The 22,710-nt window shown below is 45.1% G+C and overlaps 1 protein-coding gene and 1 pseudogene across 6 annotated transcripts in view; both read right to left on the bottom strand.

Annotated features, from left to right (window-relative positions):
• LOC126948533 (cytochrome c oxidase subunit 2-like) overlaps positions 1 to 22,710 on the bottom strand; it is a 281,739-nt pseudogene that overhangs the window by 30,462 nt on the left and 228,567 nt on the right.
• Positions 1 to 22,710, bottom strand: part of TRAK1 (trafficking kinesin protein 1) — a 213,866-nt gene that overhangs the window by 112,490 nt on the left and 78,666 nt on the right. The gene's annotated exons all lie outside the window — the stretch shown is intronic.

The following is a 22,710-nucleotide window of genomic DNA, read 5'->3' as shown; positions in this document are numbered from 1 at the left end:
TGGACCTCGACATGCTGACTTCATCCTAGAGACCAGGGATCTATATTTTTATGAGAATCCCTGATTTCTAAATGTTGAATACTGAGGGCCAGATTAAGCATGCATGCCTCCGGTCTGCAAACTGGGACTTCCATCCTGGTGCTGCACTCTGGGACTTCAGAGAATGCTGCAGACCACATTAAAGGTGACAAAGAACAAGAAAAGGGACCTTCACTCATCAAATAATGACCACCTTACAGAGGTCCATCTTTTTCATTTTTTTCTTCCCTGTCCCTCTCCCACTCCATTTCTTTACCCACCAACCTTCCACTTGGCCATCAGAGAGCGGGCGCAGAGCATGACCCCTGGCTATGCTTGGGGAGGTGTTCTGGCTAGAGGCAATAACCCTCTCTCATGACACATTACCCATGGCAGTGACTGCAAACCCACAGCAACGTTTTAATGACTTCACAAGACAACACTCCTCACCTACTCAGCCACTTGGAAACCATTCTGTACAGACTTGGAAACAATTCCACTTTCTTAAAATTATAAGGATTAAAGGGCAGGAATAAAGACTCATACTCGGGCCACACTGGTGCTGGAGATGTATGTGATACTTTGTAAGTGGTATCTGACAGACAACCTTCTAGAAAATTCCTCTCTATTAAGGGACCATGCAGTTTGGAGCTTTACCTGAACATCTTCAGAGATTCAGTCTTAGTAATTACTTTCCATACCACAAAAGTTGTGATTCCATAAATTACAAAGAGGACACTAGGGCTAAAAACTACTGGCACAACCTCCTCATTGAATGGAAAAGGACACTGTGTTCAAGCTGAGGAAGTGGCCAAATGTCACAGAGCAAACCAGTACCAGACTAGAGATGGGTGGTGCTTGGCCTGCTGCAGGTCCCACCACGCAAGGGGACTCGGAATGTAGCAAGAGCACCTCCAGATGCTGATTCATTTTTCATTGTTTGCCCAGCACCCGGAACCCTGCCCGGTAACCAGTAAGTGTTCAATAAACGTTTGCTGAACAACGCAAAGCACTTGTATCTATGACTGCCTTTCATTTACTCTCACAAACCAGCAGGCTGTGCAGGATGAGGATTGGGAACACATTTCATAAAGGAGGAGACCCACATCTAAAAGACAGAAGGGGATACTGAGGCCCTGCAAGGTTCAGAGACATGGGGGAAGTCTCAAGGCTAAGCAGTGGCAGAAATGGAAGCAGGACCTCCTTCGTCCTGTCACTCTGGCAAATCACCTCTTCATATGCCTGGGACTCAGTTTCTTCCTCTGTAGAACAAAGGTGCACACCCTGGCTCACACCGTAGCCACAAAGGGACAAGGGACAGGTCCAAGTCTTCCTTTTCTGCCTCTCTCTCCACTGAGGGACAGCCCACTTGCTGTGAACAGCAAAGGGGATCTCCAGAAGAGAGAAGGACAAGCAGAGAAACCCTCGTAGAATCAGAAAGGAAAGACTAACTATGCTTCAGAGACAGGAACAAAAACCAACACTGGGGAGTTCTCTAGAATGCCGTGGCCTTAATTAGCAACAGAAGAAACACTTTCTAAGAAAACGGACAAAAAAAATTACACAGTTGAATTCCACATAGCCTGGTGTCAAGTACTGAGCTACCATCTACTCACACATACACGCACCAGCCCCAGTGACACATACCCCCAAAGAAGCAGTAGCACAGAGACGGCCAATCCAGCCAACTCAGTCGTGTTTGGAAACAGGGTGTCCGACGTGAAGCTAAGGGGCAACTGAATGTGGCACATTCCACTCGGGCATGCCAGTTTGTTGCGCAACAAGAAAGGACAAGAAGGGCAGGGCAAAGGAAAGGGAGGAAGAATCCTGTTATGGAGGCCCCAAAATGCCACAACTAAAAAAAAAACAGGTGAGAATTACATTACAGGTTATTAGTGTTAGATTGATTCTAATACTAAAACACAAAGCAAAAATTGTACAGAAATTTATTTTAAACGTAAAAGTTAACATGTATAAGTTCAGCCCAGAGTTAAATCTGCAGGAAAATACTCAATAAATGGACTGTTACTGTCTATTTGAATTTGTTTTAATAGGAAATAAAAAGACAAAATACTTTTGATCTCCAATAGTATTGATAACTTCTCTTAAAAGCATATGTTGGCCAGGCACAGTGGCTCACGCCTGTACTCCTAGCACTTTGGTAAGCAGAGGCCGGCAGATCACTTAAGAGTTCGAGATCAACCTGGCCAACATGGCAAAACCCCGTCTTTACAAAAAATACAAAAATTAGCCCGGCGTGGTGGCGCACACCAGTAATCCCAGCTACTTGGGAGGCTGAGGTATGAAAATCGCTTGAACCCAGGAGACAGAAGTTGCAGTGAGCTGAGATCGCACAATTGCACTCCAGCCTGGGCAACAGAGGGAAACTGTCTCAAAAAAAAAAAAAAAAAAAAAAAAAAAAAAATTTTAAGTATGTTACATGATACAATTATTAAATAACCAAGAGAAGATTATTTTACATGAAAATATCCAGTGCCGTACAAATGTAATTAAAGTGCTCACAACTGATCTAGTGTTTAGACAGATGGAGCTAGTGTAAATTGGAACAACATTTGCAGTAAACAGTTTCACAGTATGTTCAGAGAACCAAAAATGTGTCCAAGATCCTTAAACCAGTAATTGCACCTGGGATTAAATCTAAGAAAGGAATAAAAACAATCTAAAGTGTAAAATTCATAAGCTTGTTTATGGTACACGTGACAAAGTTAAAAACATGCATAACCAGATTCCTCAAAAACTCAAACACAATTACCATACGTTGCAGCAATTTCACTTTAGCAAATTCCTGCCACTGCTTCTATCTCAAAAGAAGTGAAAAGTGGGAACTCAAACAGACATTTATACACCTGTGTTCTTCGTAGCATAGATAAAAACAATCCTAACACCCATCAGCAGATGAATAGATAAACAAAATGTGTAGATACATTGGAGTGCTATTCAGCCATAATAAGCAATGACGTACTGATACATGCTGCAACATGGTGAACCTTGAAAACATTATGCTAAGTGAAAAAAGCTGGCCTCAAAAGACCACATATTGAATGATTCCATTCATATGAAATGCCCAGAACAGGTAAGTCCACAGAGACAGAAAGCAGATTAGTGGCTGGCAGAGGCTAAGGGAACGGGACAATGTGGAGCGACTGCTAATGGGTAGATGGTTTCCTTTTGGGGTAACGAAAATGTTCTGGAACTAAACAGTTATGGGTGCACATTTTGAATGTACTAAATGCTACTGAACTATACCCTTTAAAATGTTTAAACGGGCCCAGCCCAGCGGCTCACGTATGTAATCCCAACACTTTGGGAGGCCAAGGCAGGATGATCACTTGAGCCCTGCAGTTTGAGACCAGCGTGGGCAACACAGTGAGATCCCGTCTCTATAAAAGAAAAACAGCGCTTTTGGCCGGGTGCAGTGGCTCATACCTGTAATCACAGCACTTTGGGAGGCTGAGGTGGGCGGATCACCTAAGGTCAGGAGTTCAAGACCAACCTAGCCAACATAGTGAAACCCCGTCTCTACTAGAAAATACAAAAATTAGCCAGGTGTGGTGGCACACACCTGTAGTTCCAGCTACTTGGGAGACTGAGGCAGGAGAATCACTTGAACCCAGGAAGCAGAGGTTGCAGTGAGCCAAGATCATGCCATTGCACTCCAACCTGGGCAGCAAGAGTGAAACTCCGCCTCAAAAAAAAAAAAAAAAAAAAAAAAAAGAAAAGAAAAGAAAAAAAAACAATGCTTTTAAGAAAATTAATTTTTTTTGCTCATCATCACTGGCCATCAGAGAAATGCAAATCAAAACCACAGTGAGATACCATCTCACACCAGTTAGAATAGTGATCATTAAAAAGTCAGGAAACAACAGGTGCTGGAGAGGATGTGGAGAAATAGGAACGCCATTGCGGAAGACAGTGTGGCGATTCCTCAAGGATCTAGAACTAGAAATACCATTTGACCCAGCCATCCCATCACTGGGCATATACCCAAAAGATTATAAATCATGCTGCTATAAAGACACATGCACACATATGTTTATTGCGGCACTATTCACAATAGCAAAGACTTGGAACCAACCCAAATGTCCATCAATGATAGATTGCATTAAGAAAATGTGGCACATATACACCATGGAATGCTATGCAGTCATCAAAAAGGATGGGTTCATGTTCTTTGCAGGGACATGGATGCAGCTGGAAACCATCATTCTCAGCAAACTATCGCAAGGACAGAAAACCAAACACCGCATGTTCTCACTCACAAGTGGGAACTGAACAATGAGAACACCTGGACACAGGGTGGGCAACATCACATACCAGGGCCTGTCATGGGGTGGGCAGAGTAAGGAGGGATAGCATTAGAAGATATGCCTAATGTAAATGACGAGTTAATGGGTGCAGCACACCAACACGGCACATGTATACATATGTAACAAACCTGCACGTTGCACACATGTACCCTAGAACTTAAGGTATAATTTTAAAAAAAAGAAAATTAATTTTTTTAAATGGTTAAATGGCATGTATTATGTTTGTTTTGTTTTGAAGAGACAGTGTCTCATTCTGTCACCCAGGCTGGAGTGCAGTAGTGCAATTATGGCTCACTACATCCTTGAACTGGGCTCAACTGATCCACCCACCTCAGCCTCCCAAAGTGCTGGGATCACAGGCATGAGCCACAGCGCCTGGCCTATAATACTTTTTAAAATGACATTGTTAGGCTGAGTGAGCTGGTCTATGCTTGTAATCCCAGCGCTTTGGGAGGCCAAGGCAGGAGGATCCTTTGAGCCTAGGAGTTCAAGACCAGCCTGGGAAAGATGGTAAGACCTCATCTCTACAAAGAAAAAATTAAAAATCCAGGTGTGGTGGCACACACCTATAGCATCAGCTACCGGGGAGGCTGAGACAAAAGGATCCCTTGAGCACAGCAGTTAGAGCATGTAGTGAGCTGTGACCATACCACCACCCTCCAGCCTAGGAGACAGCCAGACCCCATCTCTCACTCTGTCACCCAGGCTAGAGTGCAATGGCATGATCTTGGCTAACTGCAACCTCCATCTCCCAGGCTCAAGAGGTTCTCGTGCCTCAGCCTCCCAAGTAGCTGGGATTATAGGCACATGTGAACATGCCCAGCTAATTTTTGTATTTTTAGTAGAGACACAGTTTTGCTATGTTGTCCAGGCTGGTCTTGAACTCCTGAGCTCAAGTGATCTACTCGCCTTTGCCTCCCAAAGTGATGGGATTACAGGTGTGAGACACTGCACCTGACCTTTTTAATTTTTTCTTTTTTTTTTTCTTTTTTTTTTGAGACAGAGTCTCACTCTGTCACCCAGGCTGGAGTGCAGTGGTGCGATCTCAGCTCACTGCAACCTCCCAGGTTCAAGTAATTCTTGGGCCTTAGCCTCCCAAGTTGACCTAGCTAATTTTTGTATTTATAGTAGAGACGGGGTTTTGCCATGTTGGCCAGGCTGGTCCTGAACTCTTGAACCTAGGAGATGGAGGTTGCAGTGAGCCGAGGTCTCACCATTACACTCCAGCCTGGGCAACAGAGTAAGACTCTGTCTTAAAAGAAAAAAAAAAAAAACACACAAAGTAAGAAGTGAGGAGAAGGATTAGATTACCATTAGGTTCATGGAATTCCTCTTCCCAGGCTTTCCTTGGAGTCTTAGTACACTCTGGAGTAGGGGCTAGCTTTTGACCACAGAAGACACACACCTGGTATAGAAAAGTGCTTTGAAAACCAGTCTCCTGAAAAGGGGAGAGGCTCTGGAAGTGTGAAAATTCTTTTCTAGGTATGAAAAAAAAAAAAAAAAAAGAAGACGCCGGCCCACAGTATCTTTCAAAACAAAAATGTTAGCAAATTTCATACTTATCCTTGTCAAACACAATATAAGATGTCAAAATTTGGCATAAACCCAGTCCAAAACAGAATGATCTTCATGTAATTTTTAATAAATAACACATTCATATGGGTTTAATCAAAATGGATGCATTTTGAATTTAATAAGATTACCATAACTAGTATTGGGCACGATGGCTCACACCTGTAATCCCAGCACTTTGGGAGGCCGAGGCGGGCGGATCACGAGCTCAGGAGATCGAGACCATCCTGGCTAACACGGTGATACCCCGTCTCCACTAAACATACAAAAAATTAGCCTGGCGTGGTAGTGGGCGCCTGTAGTCCCAGCTACTCAGGAGGCTGAGACAGGAGAATGGCGGGAACCCAGGAGGCGGAGCTTGCAGTGAGCCGAGATCGCATCACTGCACTCCAGCTTGGGCGACAGAGCAAGACTCCATCTCAAAAAAAAAGAATACCATAACTTCTAATCCTGTGGCTTTAGGCAGTCTAGCCCACGGACAATAAGGAGGTTTGTTTTGGGAAAGGACTGGTATCCTCTTTGTTTCAAAGCTAAACTATAAGCTCCTCCTAAAGTTAGTTTGACCTGTGTCCAGGAATGAATAAGGAGAGCTTGGAGGATGACAGCAAGATGGAGTCAGTTAGGTCAAATCTTTTTTCACTGTCTCAGATTTTCTGAGTTCACAGCTGCTTCTGGGCCTTCTGTCTGGAACACCTTTCCCTTCCCTGCCAACCACCCCTTTGCCCTCTGATCTCAGATGGAGTGACTTCTTCAGGGCCACCTCCCTAGATAGGTGGGCTAAGTTACCCCCTTGGCACCTGGCATTTTCCACTGATCACAATTTGTAGTCACTGATTTAGTGATTGATTACCAGCAGTCTCTGTCATTGGAATACACAGCTCCAAGAGGGCAAGGACAGGGTCTGCTCAGGGCCAGAGCAGACACTCAATAAATGCTGCAGAATGGAATGAGCAGCCAGTTTGGTTCTTCACAAGCACCTGCAGTGCCCTGCACTGGGAAAATCAACCTTCACAAACACAGAGCAGAGCAGCCAGGACCTTCACTGTACACCTGTGGGAGACCTGGGGCTTTCGTCAAAATGATGCCTTTCTCCTGGTCACAAAAATGCACAAGGCAAGACTTGCTTTTCTGTCTTCTACTCCTCGACACCTTCCTGGGCCACAAAAAGCCTGGTTGTCAAATGGCAAAGCTCACACCCCACCTACAAAAGGCGAGGGGCTGAGCCAGGACGACAAAATTCAACACATGAAGCTGAATTGGGCAAGGGAAGTCAGAATAGTGAGAATGTTTACAACCCTCAACAGGAAAAAGCCCTTCAGCCCTTATGCTGCAAAGGCAGGAGGAACACTTTCAGGACTACTTCACAGGAACTTAAAAAGCTCTGTGTGTAGGACTCCATCCCCACAGAGGAGCACCCCAGCCTTGCATGGCTCTCAACCTGCAGAGGGCTGTACTTTCTCCTGTGCCCACCTTAGCAGAAGCCCCAGAAGCCCAGATCTACCAACCCCCACCCCCCAACACACACACACACACACACACACACACACACACCCCATGGCCTTTCCCTCTATTGTTTGTGTGGCTCCAGCCACAGCCGGGAACTGCCTGTCTGGGCTATTCAAGTTATCCCCACATGGACAGCTCGTATAAGTGTTCTGGTTACACAGTTGCATTACTCCTGGTATTTTTAGTGTCCAATTTTGCAACACACACAAGATTGTCAGGAACAAATATATAGTTACAGTAAGAATGCCTGTATAAAGTTTAATTTTGCACACTCAAAGCAATCAGTCATTTTCTTTACAGTTCTAGCCTTTACACCATGCTTAGGATGGCCTTTACCATCTCAAGATTAGTAAAATATCCAGTAATATTTTCCTCTAGCACTTTTACGGTTGAATTTTTAACATTATATCTTTTCTTTCTTACTATTTTTTTTTAACTGCTGTTTGCTGAGCAGGGCTAATTCACAGGCAGTGTGCGCAGGGTAGCAGCCAACATTACATCTTTCAATCACCTTTTGAACCATCTGGATTTTACTGGGTTTGATGGAGTTATGTAGGGATTCACTGCACTTTCTTATAATGATAACAAACACATCAGTAATAATAGTAAACATTTATGGAATGCTACCATAAGCACTTACAAGCATTTACATCCATTAACTCATTTAATCCTCCTAACAGTCCTAACATTTACTCCCATTTGACAGAAGAATGAATACACTAAAGCACTGAGAAGTTGAATACCTAGACCCACATCACACAGCTTGTAAACAGTGAGCTGGTTTTCTAACAGAGCCTGAACTCGGAGGTCACAATCCTAACCACCACCCACACCTGCCTCTGGCCCCAAAGATCCTGACCTCACTGATTAAATAATCTCTCCTTATAACTCTTCTTTCTCTGAATTTTCTCCTAGCCCAACTTCCGGTCTTTTGCATACTTTGAGAATTTCTTAAGCAAAGCACATAGATAAAGCTTCACTTTTTGACCCATTCTGAAACTCTGCCTTCAAACAGGAGCATTATGGTCAAATTGGATAAGACTCATCTTACTACTGTCAAGCCTCTTGGTGGTTCAGCGTCGGGAGGTTTCATCACTTTGCTGTCTTTTGCGTTGCAGAGTACGTGCTACCAGATTCTTTCTTCTTCTAGTGATTTAGAAGAGAGCTTCCACAAGCAGTGCTGGGAACGGAGGGTGCCAGGCAGTGTTCAGGGTGACCATCAGCTAAGAACTACTTCCACCATTTACCCATCATGCTATGCAAATACCATTGTTTTCCTGTCAGGGTCATTATGTGAAAGGTTCAGAAATGCTAATGTTGAATGTTCGAATCTTTTTTTTTTTTTTTAAAGGCAGGGTCTCACTCCTGTCACCCACGCTGGAGTGCAGTGGTACGATCACAGCTCACTGCAGCCTCAACTTCCCGGGCTCAGTGATTTTCCCATCTCAGCTTCCCAAGTAGCTAGGACTACAGGCAGGCAGCACCACACTTGGCTAATTTTTTGTATTTGTAGTAAACATGGGGTTTCCCCATCTTGCCCAGGCTGGTCTTGAACTCCTAGCTCAAAGGATTCACTTCGCTTGGCCTCCCAAAGTGCTGGGATTACAGGCTTGAGCCACTGCCCCTAGCATGCATCATATTTTAAATTATGGTCAAGCAGGCATGGTAGACACTACTAGTGGCCATCCACTATCCATACTCTTCTTAGTATCAAAGCTCTGGGCTCTAAGGAAAAACCACATTTCTTAGCCTCCCCTGCAGCAAAATGAGACTACAGGGCTAAGTGTTGGCCAATGAGATAAAAGCAGTGGTGTGTGAGCCTTTCTCAAAGGCTGCCTTCCCTACATCCTGGAATTCGGACATGATGGCTGGAGCTTCAGCAGCCTTCTTAGATGTGAGGTGACCTTAAGGATGGAAACCACATCTAGTATGGTAGAACTGAAGGACAGGAAGAGCATGGGACCCTGGGGACAGCAGGGCTGCACCAGTCCTGCGCAGTCTCCCTCTGAACTTCTTATATTTCAGAGAAAAATAAATCCTATAATGTGAAGCCACTGTTCTATATAGCCAAACTTAATCCTTACTGATATAGTTACCTTTAAAGGTACTATCTGTACAGGCTAAGAGGTTAACAGGCCAAGAGGTTACAGGCTAAGAGGTTAACCTGTATTTTCCTAATTATCCACAGCAAAAATAGAATAATCTATTTGCACTTAATCTCACCCATCTCCCTCCAACCTCGGGTTTTACTGTTCTAATCTAGGAGTTCAGATGAAATTTCCTGTTTTTAAATAATTAATTTCTTTTGTTGTTGTTGTTGTTTTTTTTTTTTTTTTTTTTTTTTTTTTTTTTTGGAGACAGAGTCTCGCTCTGTCGCCCAGGCTGGAGTGCAGTGGCCGGATCTCAGCTCACTGCAAGCTCCGCCTCCCGGGTCTACGCCATTCTCCTGCCTCAGCCTCCTGAGTAGCTGGGACTACAGGCGCCCGCCACCTCGCCCGGCTAGTTTTTTGTATTTTTTAGTAGAGACGAGGTTTCACTGTGTTAGCCAGGATGGTCTCGATCTCCTGACCTCGTGATCCGCCCGTCTCGGCCTCCCAAAGTGCTGGGATTACAGGCTTGAGCCACCGCGCCCGGCCTCTTTTTTTTTTTTTGAAACGGAGTCTTGCTTTGTCTGTCGCCAGGCTGGAGTGCAGTGGCGTGATCTCGGCTCACTGCAACCTCTGCCTCCCAGGTTCCAGCGATTCCCCTGCCTCAGCCTCCCAAGTACCTGGGACTACAGGCGCGCACCACCACACCAGGCTAATTTTTGTATTTTAGTAGAGACAGGGTTTCATCGTGTTGGCCAGGATTATCTCAATCTCCTGACCTCATGATCTGCCCACCTCGGCCTCCCAAAGTGCTGGGATTACAGGCATGAGACACTGCGCCAGGCCCAAATAATTAATTTCTTAGACTTGTTTTCTGTTGTCCAAAAACATTTTTACCCAATATTTATGATTAGACTCTCTAAGGCTTTCAAGGTAGCCTGAGCAGCTTCCAGAGTTCAAGGCCCACATCTCTTCCCTTGTCCTGCCTGTCCTATGTTCCCCTTCAAAGGTGGCTCTAACTAGGGGACAAGCGAAGTCAGTTAGCAATGAAGGGGTAAATTCTGGAAAAGTTAAGTGCTACGTTAGGAAAACTTATTTTATTAATAGTACAAAATCTTATGAAATCACAATGCCAACTGTGCTTCTACCATTCAATGCATTCATCTGTATTACTGTTAATCTAAATTATTTCCTGAACAGGAAATTCTGTTTAAAAATGAACAATGGTTACTTTTTCAAAACATTAAATGAGATCATCTGGATATTAAAAGATTTCAAACTCATCCAAAAAATATTAGACTGACAATATGCAGTTAAGGAAAACAAATAAACTCTGACAGTAAAATGATTCCACATTTACTTGAACCAATTTTCCAATGAACACAAACATAAATTCAAAATGTGGAAAATTCCAAAGGGCAACCTACAAAGCAGAATACAAATAAATAAATGTAACATTATAACCTTAAAAAGTAATTATTCCAGTGATAGAGTCACTATACACAAGACTCCAGTGCACATAAAGTGTCTATTTTGTTATTATTATATTTTTATTTTTTATTTTTAAATAAAGAAGAGGTCTCACTATGTTGCCCAGGCTGGTCTCAAACTCTTGAGCTCAAGTGATCCTCCCACCTCAGCCTCCCAAAGTGCTGGGATCACAGACGCGAGCTCGGCCATAAAATATCTGTTAAGTGTACACTCGAATAGCATTGATGACCACTCAAGAAGGATCCCCCACCACCACTCTCTAAGGTTAGGGGCAAGCCTGTCAGAATCAGGAACAATGACAGCAGAAATCAAGAGAGGTTTGAAAGCTTATTAAGAATGCATGGCCAGGCACAGTGGCTCACGCTTGTAATCCCAGCACTTTGGGAGGCTGAGGCAGGCACATCACTTGAGGTCAGGAGTTTGAGACCAGCCTGGGCAACCCAGCAAAACCCCATCTCTACTAAGAAAAAAAAATACAAAAATTAGCTGAGCGTGGTGGTGCATGCCTGTAATCCCAACTACTCAGGAGGCTGAGGCAGGAGAATCTCTTGAACCTGGGAGGCAGAGATTGCAGTGAGCCAAGATTACACCACTGCACTTCAGCCTGGGGGACAGGGGCAGACTTCATCTCAAAAAAGAGAAAAAAGAATACAGCCACACTGTGAGAGATGCAAGGAGACTGAGGGATGAGGCATGACAGCTAAAGGGAAAGGAGCTTTTTGGGGGTGGATGAAAATGTTCTGAAATTGAACAGATTCACCAACTGAGCTGGTGATGATTGCACAACCCCATGAACATACTAAAAACCACTGAATTATACACTTTATATGGATGAACTGTATGAAGCATGAATTCTATCTCAATGAAGCTGTGACAGGAAAAAACTATAACCACAAGGAATGTGAAAGGAGGGCTGCTGAGCACACACACTGACAGAGGCAGGAAGCAGAAAACTCTCCGAGGCAGACACGGGAGGGTCCCTGGAGAACTTCCCACCTGCCGGGGTCACTGTGCACAGGGGGCTTGCCTAAACATGCCAGCAGCGAAAAATTCAGTCCCTTAACACATGCGCAGTAAGGGAAATAAATCAAGGTGGAATGGCTCAGACTAGTGGCCCGCATGCACACTGGAAGGTCAGGGTAGAGTCGCCAGAAACTCATACCTTATACAAATAGGGAAGACAGCCCCATCAGCAGATAGAGAAGCCCTTGTATTCAACTGTGAAGGGAGAAGCAGCAACCTGCTTTCAGGACCCTTCTCTTTGAGTGTCCGTGTGCCTACTTCTCCCTGGTCATGAGACAAGAACCTTGACCTTGCTCGGCTAATGAGCAAAATATCCTGCATCAGTACCCCTAACACATCAGCAAATCTCTGGAAAACAGAAGATATCACAAAAGATAACTCTGAATCCATGAGAAAGATTAAATTGCCTTCCACATCAACTGTTTGGAAAGCCCAAGGTAAAAGGAGCTTCTAATACCTTTAACAGACATTTCTTCTGAAGATAGGGTAAGACAGATAAAATGAGATTTTGGCTGGGCGCGGTGGTTCACACCTGTAATCCCAGCACCTTGGGAGGCCAAGGCAGGCGGATCACTGGAGGTCAGGAGATTGCGACCAGCCTGGCCAACATGACAAAACCATATCTCTACTAAAAGTACAAAAATTAGCCGGGTGTGGTGGCGTGTGCCTGTAATCCCAGCTACTTGGGAGGTTGAGGCAGGAGAATTGCTTGAACCTGGGAGGTGGAAGTTGCAGTGAGCCAGATCGAGCCACTACACTGCAGCCTAGGTGACAGAGTGAGACTCCATCTCAAAAAATAAATAAATAAATACATGACATTTCACACTTAAGAACAATAAGCTTTGGTTACCTAGATTTTCAATGACATGAAACGACTGTTTACAGCTTAACAATGCTGAGTAAATAGGTGGAGGATTGCAGGACTCACCAACAGCTCTTTGAATGCTATTTGGCTTCCCAACAAAAAAGAGGTGGTTCTCTCTTACCACTAAGTTGGTGTCATAATAGAGGTCATTCCTTGAAGGTCTAGGGCAGGAGTCTGTAAACTATGGCTCAAGGGGAAACCCAACCCCCTGCTATTTTTATAAAGAAAAGTGTTACTGAAACACAGCCACACCCATTCCTCCCGGGAGAGTCTATGGCTGCTTTATGTGCTGCAAGAGCAGAGACAAGCATTGAGACAGAGACCTTCTGACCTGCAAACCTAAAAGATTTATTCCCCGGCCCTTTACAGGAGTTTGCCAACTTCCGCTCGAGGCCATAAGAGTCATGTCCTCCCCCTCCTCAAGCAGGGCTAATAGAAGAAGCCAATAATTCAGAGGTGACTGGCACCACGAGGCTTTCATGAAGGCCACCAGTGTACCTCAGCCATTGAGTGCCACTCCTGTCACCTAAGAATATTCTAAAGTCTAAGCTGTTCACTTCGTCCACAATTCTTCCTGCATCCTTCCTGAATCACCCTTGCTATGGTTCACTATTTGCCCAATATGCGCAAAATATTTCACAACTCTGTGACTTCGGGCTGGGCCACATGACTTGTTGTGGCCGACATAACTCCATGTCCAGTGGGAGGCTCTAAGCAGGCCTGTGTGGCATGGTTGGGTCTGTCCTCCTGAGCTCTCGGCTTCTGCCCAGAGGAGAACACGTCCCTAGGTAGGTCCCAACTTTGTGGCCCAAATCTCCAAACAAGAGACAAACAAAGCCAATCCTCACATGACCCATGTCTGTGAGCAAGAAATAAATGCTGTAGGAACCACTAGGATTTGGAGGCTGTTAGCACTTCTACAGCAACAACTGACTAATGCACAGCTAATTTAAAGTCCTGTGAAGTTGGCCAGGCACGGCGGCTCTCACCTGTAATCCCTGCACTTTGGGAGGCTAAGCGGGGGGTGGATCACCTGTAGTCAGGAGTTCAAGACCAGCCTGGCCAATATGGTGAAACCCTATCTCTACTAAAAATACAAAAAAATTAGCTGAGTGTGGTGGCACATGCCTGTAGTCCCAGCCACTTGGAAGGCTGAGGCAGGAGAATCACTTGAACCCAGTAGACAGAGGTTGCAGTGAGCCGAGACTGTGCCATTGCACTCCAGCCTGGGCAACAAGAACAAAATTCTGTCTCAAAATAAACAAATAAATAAAGTCTTGTAAAGTACAATCACTGACAGCTTGAATAAAGTTCACCACATGGGACTGAAATTACACCTCCATCAGAATCTCCTTACATGAGTCTAAGCAAGAAAAACACAGCCACGCTTGACTATAATGAAACCATCCCTCACAAAAACTACTTCTGGAATTAGTTCCAGTAAACAGAGTGGATGGGAAGAGAATAAAGGCAGATGGAACAAGGCAGGGGAAAAGATGAGATGAGAGAAGATTTCTTTCCTTCTACACAATTAAAGTTGCCTGCCTTACCTGTCACCATTTATTTTTTAAGACAGACAAGGTCTCTTGCTCTGTCGTCCAGGCTGGGGTGCAGTGGCACAATCATGGTGCACTGCGGCCTCTACACCCTGGGCTCAAGTGATCCTCCCACCTCAGCCTCCCAAGTAGCTGGGACTACAGGGCATGCACCACCACACCGGCTAATCTTTATATTTTTTGTAGAGATGGGGGTCTCACTATGTTGCCTAGGCTGGCTTCAAACTTCTTGGCTCAAGTGATTCTCCTGCCTCGGCCTCCCAAAGTGCTGGAATTACAGGCGTGAGCCACTGGCCTTAACCCTGGCAGTCTCTTCCTACGATTAACTCCCATTTCCTTCAATCCGTTCCAAAAGTTGCAAAACCCAGTGAAGGCTCCTGGCTCCTGTTGCTAGTGCGTCTCTGGCCCACTAGGTGGTGCTTTATCCTCACCTGGACAGGCCCATTCTGCCACACATCCCAGGCAGCCTGAACTCAGATTAAAGGCAAAGGAAGAGAGGTTGGGCACAGAAAACTTCCAGGACCTGTCACAAAGTCAGCTTTGCCCCTTCTCATTTCTACTCACATAAATAGGGAGAAACAACAGTTAAAATAGCACTGGACAACGAGTTCAAATCTGCAGGTATGACCACCTGAATGGTCTACGGTCAGGATTTTTCAAAGCTGAACAAAAGAGCATAATTATATTTATCAGATAAGATGAAACCAAACATGTTGGTTTGGGAAAGAGAACAGAATTCCTACTAAGAGAAGAACATCAGGGTCCCTCAGCATGGCTCTCCCTCTCTGCATGGCTGGGGTATGAAGGAGGGGCCCTGACCACAGGCTTAGCTCAACATTGTCTTTCCAACCATTTCCATCTCTCCCACTAAGAAGGTTCAGTTTGTACCACGCAAATGTTCCATCATCTAGGTCAAAATCAAACTAGGGTTTAAACTCCCTGGAAAGTCAAGATTAGGGTCTTGCTCTGAGCTGGCACACTCAGGTCTGGAGTTGGTGCTGGCATCCTCTGGCTCCTTGGGCCACCTCCCCCTCATTTTCTCCCATCTGCCTTTAAAAATCCTTGCTCACTTGAGACTCAGGCCATCAGCAGGGTCTGATGGTCACCATCAGCAGGTCACCCCCTGCCTATGCCCACTCGTCCACCCATCAGCAACTCCGCCCCGGTAGAGGTTGGTGGCCGTCCTCTCCACGGAGTGCAGTCACTCATCCAGGCTGCCGCTGCCACTCCCACACCTGACACCACCTGACTGCCTGGCTCTCAAGTCTGGGACCTCCATGGCCCTCCTTTCACATGCCACTTCTGCCAGCCACACCCGGACCACCTCTGAAATCTGGAATTCAGATGCTCCCCTCCCTGACTGCAACCCCCACCCTCACAGCTCTCCCTCACTTATCCCCACTATTCCATCTGGAGACCCCCAGACCCTCGATCCCTCTGCATGGCCTCTACCGCCCCTTTCCCGTCCAGCTGGAATCCCCCAGCCCTTTGCTCCAGCAACACTGGTGCCTAAGGCTCAGCCTCCCTCACTCCCGTGGGACTTTCATGGCACCCATACAGCAAAACCCAATTCCGGATGAAACCACCTGTCCACCTTGCTCTCCCTGCAGCTGGGCTCCAAGGGGTACACTGTGGATTCCCATGCTCAAAAGGCCCACCCTGCTAGGCGCTCCTTCTTTTCCAACACCGTGATAGAGGGTGGCAGAGTAGGAAGTGAGCCTGGACCAGATAAGGCCTCAATAGAGCAGTAAATTTGTAAATTAGGGTAAAACCACTTTCTAGGCAGCTTCCAGTCACCCCAAAGGGTGAGCTGGCTGGAGCTCTGTGTTCTCTCTCTCTCCTCCCTCTCTCCCGCAGGTCAGGTTCCCTCCACAGAACTCACAGTCTCCAGCCTTCCCGCTTCACGTTATTGATATCCTCACCTCTTCCTTCTCATTTAACTCCAGCTAATAATTCAAAAGACTTACTGCACACTCATGACCTGCAGACTCAACTGGGAAAGGGCCAGTTGACCATAGGCCCAACTTCCCTTCCTCCATGTGCTGGCAAAGCACCAAAGAACATTAACCCAGTACGGCCTGTGACCTGCCTGCTGCCTGTACCTAAGACGCTCTACTGAATGCTGCAAAGCTTCCAAAGGCATCACCAAACTAGATCCACCTCAGTTGTATAAATATTAAAAAGAAAAAAAAGAAAGTCATTGTTTCTGCAAGGAAGAGGAGGAGGAGAGAAGCAGAGAAAGGAGGGGAGTGGGGATGGAAGAAGAGAAGAAGGAAGGAGGGAGCAAGGGGAAGGAGAGATATGCGGGGGAAGAGGAGGAGAGGAAACAGAAAGTGGGAAGGAGAGATGGGGGAGAGAAGAGGGTAAGAAGAAGAAAAACGAAAAGAAGGGAGGAAAGGAAAACTTAAAATAAAGGTCCTTCAAGATACTCCTCTGGAAATAGAAACACCACTGGACTCTGGTGTTGACACAGTTGCCAATATCACAGCAGTTTAAAAGGTGAGACCTCTATAGCCCTTCCCAGAGCACACTCTGATGGACCACCTATCAGTATGTGATTGGTCCGTTTTCTAAGACACATGTCTGGGAAATTTGAAAACTCAAATCATAAACTATGTGATGAGTCCCTGATATAAGGTTCACGTACGCCCAGTAGGTGCCGCGTGGTATTCAAAATCCAAGCCTACCAGGCAGTGACATGCTACACGAGGGATGGAAAGGGAAGTATATAAATAGGATATAAATAGTAATTAGAATTTTGGAGGCAATCACTCCATGAGCTAAAAGTAGAAACTGTTAAGCATTTATCTCAGATCACAGAAAAGACAATAAAAATTCCTACAGGAAATACCGAAAACGCTTGGCTTCCACACAATGAGGAATGTAAATCAAGATCAAGGGCTGCTGCCGTTTATACACCTCAGCTGGCAAAAAGCAAATGTGCTCATACCAGGGGTGCAGACAGTGGGCGCCCACACACTCTCCCACGTCGTCTGAACAACACATACCACACAACCTCTATGACTCGCTCCATCAGATTACAGTCTCCAGCCTAGGAATTTGCACAAGTACTTTCATCACTTGTTTGTTTAAATATGTGGGAACATGGCTATCCCCTAGCCAGTGGTATTTGCAAAATACTGGAAACAATCTACATGTCTTACAATAGGGAATTAATTAAATCAATCATGGGATTTATAGACAACGAAAAATAGGCAGCCAGCAAAAAGAATATGATGGATGGATGCTAAGTGGAAAGGTCTCCAATACTCAGGAGAAAAGGCAACAATACGTTTAGTGTATGTTCCTATGTGTAGAAAGCTTTCAAAGCAGGGCAGGGGACATACATATCATACAAACGCAAGCACAGAACATTTTTGGAAAGATACACAAGCAAGTCATTCCCTTGGAAGGAAAGGCAGAGGGCTGGGAATGTGATGAAGGTGGAAAACCTCAAAGTGTATTCTTTAAACTGTATGCATTTTTCCTGTTGCACACTTTTTAAGCCAATGCTCCTAAGGGTGAGTAGGAATGGCGCTTGAGGCACAATTTAAAATGCAAGAACTGAAAACAACTTACAGCACCCATCAATAGGGGCTGCTGCAGTGGTTCTGTCTCCGACCCTCGAGTAATCAGCATGCTTCACTGCCTTTGTGGCTGCCCCCTTCACAGCAATTCTACCTGCAGGGGCAGGGCCTAACTGCTCATTACGTGTTCTAATGAGGCTACGTCCCCTCAGTGACATTTGAAATATAGGCTATGTCATTTTTCTTTAGTTTCTCCTTTATAGTACAGTAAAGTATTACGCTGATTCTTTTAAAATTATGTGTTTGGCCAGGCGCGGTGGCTCACGTCTGTAATCCCAGCACTTTGGGAGGTTGAGGCAGGCATATCACTTGAGGACAGTTCAAGACCAGCCTGGCCAACATGGCAAAACCCCGTCTCTACTAAAAATACAAAAAAATTAGCCGGGTTTAGTGGCACATGCCTAGAATCCCAGCTACTTGGGAGGCTGAGGCAGAATCACTTGAACCTGGGAGGCAGAGGTTGCAGTGAGCTGAGATCACACTATCGTACTCCAGCCTGGGCAACAGAGCAAGACTCTGTCTCAAAAAAAGATAGAAATAAAAATAAAATTATGTTTTTAAGAGGATTCATTATGAATTTCATTTAAGGGTAATAAAAAAAAGGAATTACAAAATGCTTCTTCTAAAAAGAAATATTAGGTTTTCCAGGACTGAGAACTCCAGGGTTTTCCTAGCCTGTTCGGGCTGCTAGAGCAAAATACCATAAACTGGTGGTTTGTAAACAATAAACGTTTATTTCTCCCAGCTTTGAGGACTGACAAGTCCAAGATAAAGGCACCAGCAGACATCTGGTAAGGGCTTGGTGCCTGGTTCACTGATGGCACCTTCTCACTCTGTCCTCACAGGGTAGAACAGGCCAGCTCTCCAAAACCTCTTTTATAAGGACTAATTCACTCATCAGGGCTCTGCCCCTGTGACCTAACCACCTCCCAGAGGCCCCACCTCCTAATACCACTGCACTGCTGATTAGGTTTCAACATACATATTTTGGGGAGACAAATATTCAGACCACAGCCTGGTTTAATTAACTGACTGATGATGATGATGATGATGATGATGATGATGATACAGCCAAACAATGGGATATTATGTCACTATTTTAAAGAATAAGGTAATACCATGTGAATTCATTTTAAATAATATGGTTAATCATCTTAAAATGCAGATCAAGGAATAGGATATGGTCCCATCTGTGTTTTTTAGAAAACGAGTATGTGCATAAAAACTTCTTGGAATGAATTTTTTACCCATTAAACTGCACTGATGGTGGAGTGAGAACTGCTCTGCACTGACTGTATTTTGGTACACTTTCAAGTTTTACCACTTGCATGTGTTATTATTTTCATAATTTAAAACCCCATTTAACAGTAAATGAAATTAATACAAAAGAAAAAAAAATGAAGAAGGGGTCAGAAAATAATGCTGCCGTGTCTAAACCTCAGGGATCCCTATTTTATACAAGAGGTTAAGCTGCCTACTCTGCGCCTCCTCAGAGGTGGGGGAGGTAACAGCACCCACCTCAGAACTGTGCTGAGGACAACATGAGTTCCAGGAGCCGCACCTGGAAACCTGACAGGCACAGAGCTCCTCCTCAGTAAATGGCAGCCACCGTTAGGATCTGTGAAGGCTAACTGTATAATATGTGTCTCCTTCACTGCGCCATGGGGTGGCCAGAAATTTGGTCAAGAATGATTCTAAATGTGTCTGTGGTAGTGTTTCCGGGTGAGATGAGCATGAATGAGTAGGCTGAGTAAAACAGATGCCTCCTTACTGTGAGTGAAGTGGACCTCATCCAATCAGCTGGGGTCTGAATAGAGCAAACAGTCGGACCCCCCCCTCCTCCAGGGTCTTCAGGACTGGAACACCAGTTCCTGGGCCTCAATCCTGTCAAGCCCTTGGACTGCAACTACACCACTGGGTCTCCCAGGGCTCCAGCTTGCCAACTGCACATCTTGGACTTGTCACCCTCCACCATCAAGTAACACAATTCCTTGTAATAAATCTCTATATATGTTTCTCCTATTGGCTCTGTTTCTCTGGAGAAACCTAGAACAGGATTTATAAAATTATATTTCTTCCAGATCTAGTTATAAAGTTACACCTTTGCTGGGCACTGGGGCTCACACCTATAATCCCAACACTTTGGGAAGCCAAGGTGGTAGGATCACTTGAGGCCAGAAGTTCAAGACCAGCCTGGTCAATGTAGCAAGATCCCATCTCTACCCCCCCCAAAAAAAAAAAAAAAAAGCCAGGCATGGTGGCTCCAGCCTGTAGTCGCAGCTACTTGGGAGGTGGAGGTGGGAGAATCACTTGATCCCAGGAATTCAAGATTGCAATAAACCATGATGGCATTGCACCACTGCACTCCAGCCTATGTGACACAGTAAGACTCTGACTCTAAAAGTAAAATAAAGTTTCAGCTCCTGATAGTTTCAGCCTGACTTGCTCAAGTTTTTCAATGTTTATGAGAGATCAGGAGTCAGTGAAAACAGAGAAGTTTCTGACTCCAAAGTTCCTCCTGGGGCCGTGGGTCCCAGACTCACACGCCAACCCAGCTGCTCAGCCTGAGCCTGGCACTGGTGCACCCTGAATCCTCTCAGTCACTCCCAGTCAATGTTCCTACAACAGCCCTTGGCTAAGCAGGAAGAACAGGGTGCCCAGGCCCACACCTGGCCACTCTGCCAACAATTGTCATTTTTTTCCTATTATAATTTATTATTTGCCAGCTTCCAAAAATAGTTTGCAGTGAACAAAGATTGATACATTATATATATTATATACATGAAAAGCTTGTTTTGGCCAGGCGCAGTGGCTCATGCCTGTAATCCTAACACTTTGGGAGGCCTAGGTGGGCCTGAGCTCAGGAGTTCGCGATCAGCCTCGGCAACATGGCGAAATCCTGTCTCTACTAAAAATACAAAAAATTAGCTGGACGTGGTGGCGCACGCCTGAAATCCCAGCTATTCGGAAAGTTGAGGCAAAAACCTTGTGATAAAAATTCTACCTACTCACCTAGTCATAAGGGAAACTGAAGGGTAGGAAGATTAGCTGGTGGCCCCCAAATCATTTATAGCATATTTAAAAGGCAGAGGTGAATGTTTCCATGGTTTTGCAAAGATCAAATGCTCCCTCTAGAAATTAGCATAGCAGGGCCCCTTTCTGCATTCCATTTGCAAAAACAAATCAACTGTGAAATAAAGGAGATTCCACTGAGAGGAGAAAAGAAAACTTCTAAATTACACATTTAGAAAATATGTGTTATTCCCTAGATTGTAATTTACATTTTCTCACTCTGTTGTAAAAGGGATATTTCACTGTCCATTCTTTTCTGTTTCATTAATATAGCCAAATAAAAGACCCATTTAGATTATAAATTTTCAATAGAAAACACATATAAAAATTATACTAGAGAGAAATTGACAAGGCCTTAAATTTAATTAATGAAATGTGTAAGAATTCCATAATGTTTTATTTGAGCATGTTTTCAGAGGATAAGACATCAAGTTTTATGGCTTAAATCAGTGATAGAAAAGGAACAGCTTCCGGGTCAGGCATGGTGGCTCACGCCTATGATCCCAGCACTTGGGGAGGCCAAGTCAGGGGGATCACTTGAGCCCAGGAATTCAAGACCAGCCTGGGCAACACAGTGAATCATAAAATAAAATAAAATGAGATAAAATAAAACAGTAAAATAAAATAAATAAAAGGAACAAATTCTAGGCCATGGCCCTTTGATGAAGAGTCCTCCCAGGCAGGACTGCTCCTGTTAGCAGATTTGTCCTAGGCAACTCTCACTCGGTTTACAGCTTCTCCTTTACACCCTGGCCCACCTCTGTGCTCTGAGGGCAGGACCAGTCTTCACTGACCCCAGGAATTAACATAAACCCCAGTAAAAAGCTGGCCCTGGATGCATGCTGGTTCAACACGCAAAAATCAATACGATTGCCTCAGTAAGATGCATGTTTAAAGTGTCTTGAGGCTTATTCAATAAGATTTACACATTTTAAAGCCTAAAACTGACTGGAATGGAACAGGAGCTCACTTCTCTCAGGAATTAACTGTTTTCTGGCTCAGACAGCTCTCTGGAAGCAGCGTGTAGACAGGACAGAAACCAGATGGGTCATCAACCACCAGACTCCGACCAGCTTAGAGGAAGTGAGAGGTGTCAGCCCCACAGCAAGAGAGACAAGCCACAGCAGATCTGATTAGCAAGCCTCCATCACTGGGGTGTGGATCCGAGTCCCAGGCCCAAGCATTTAGTAAAGGACAAAAAAGAAAGGGAAGGTGGAAGAAGAGGGAAAGGGGAGAGAGGGAGGGAGACAGTCTAAATCTGTGCTTCACCTTCCGAAAAATTCCTTGCTGACCCAAGATACCAGGTTAGTGTCTAAGAAACCAGGATAAAGACAAGACATAGGATTAGAGAAATCACAGATGCAGAGGCAGAGGACGCCTTAGAAACCCTGTTGACCCACTGCAGAGAACTGTGAAGGGAAAGGGAGTGGGAGTGCCCAGGGAGTCTCGACTCAACTCAGCCCTGTGCTTACGCCCTGCAAGTATCACTTGCACCTACTGAGCCTGGGCAAGGGGACAAGGGGACCTGGGAACGGGAGATGGGGGGGGTGAGGGCAGTGGTTGTGTCTCTAAAGCCCCTTCGCTCTGCCTATCATTCAACATGGC

Source organism: Macaca thibetana, chromosome 2 (assembly GCF_024542745.1).
Source record: "Macaca thibetana thibetana isolate TM-01 chromosome 2, ASM2454274v1, whole genome shotgun sequence".
Lineage (NCBI taxonomy): Eukaryota > Metazoa > Chordata > Mammalia > Primates > Cercopithecidae > Macaca > Macaca thibetana.
This window is presented reverse-complemented; position numbering and strand designations above follow the sequence as displayed.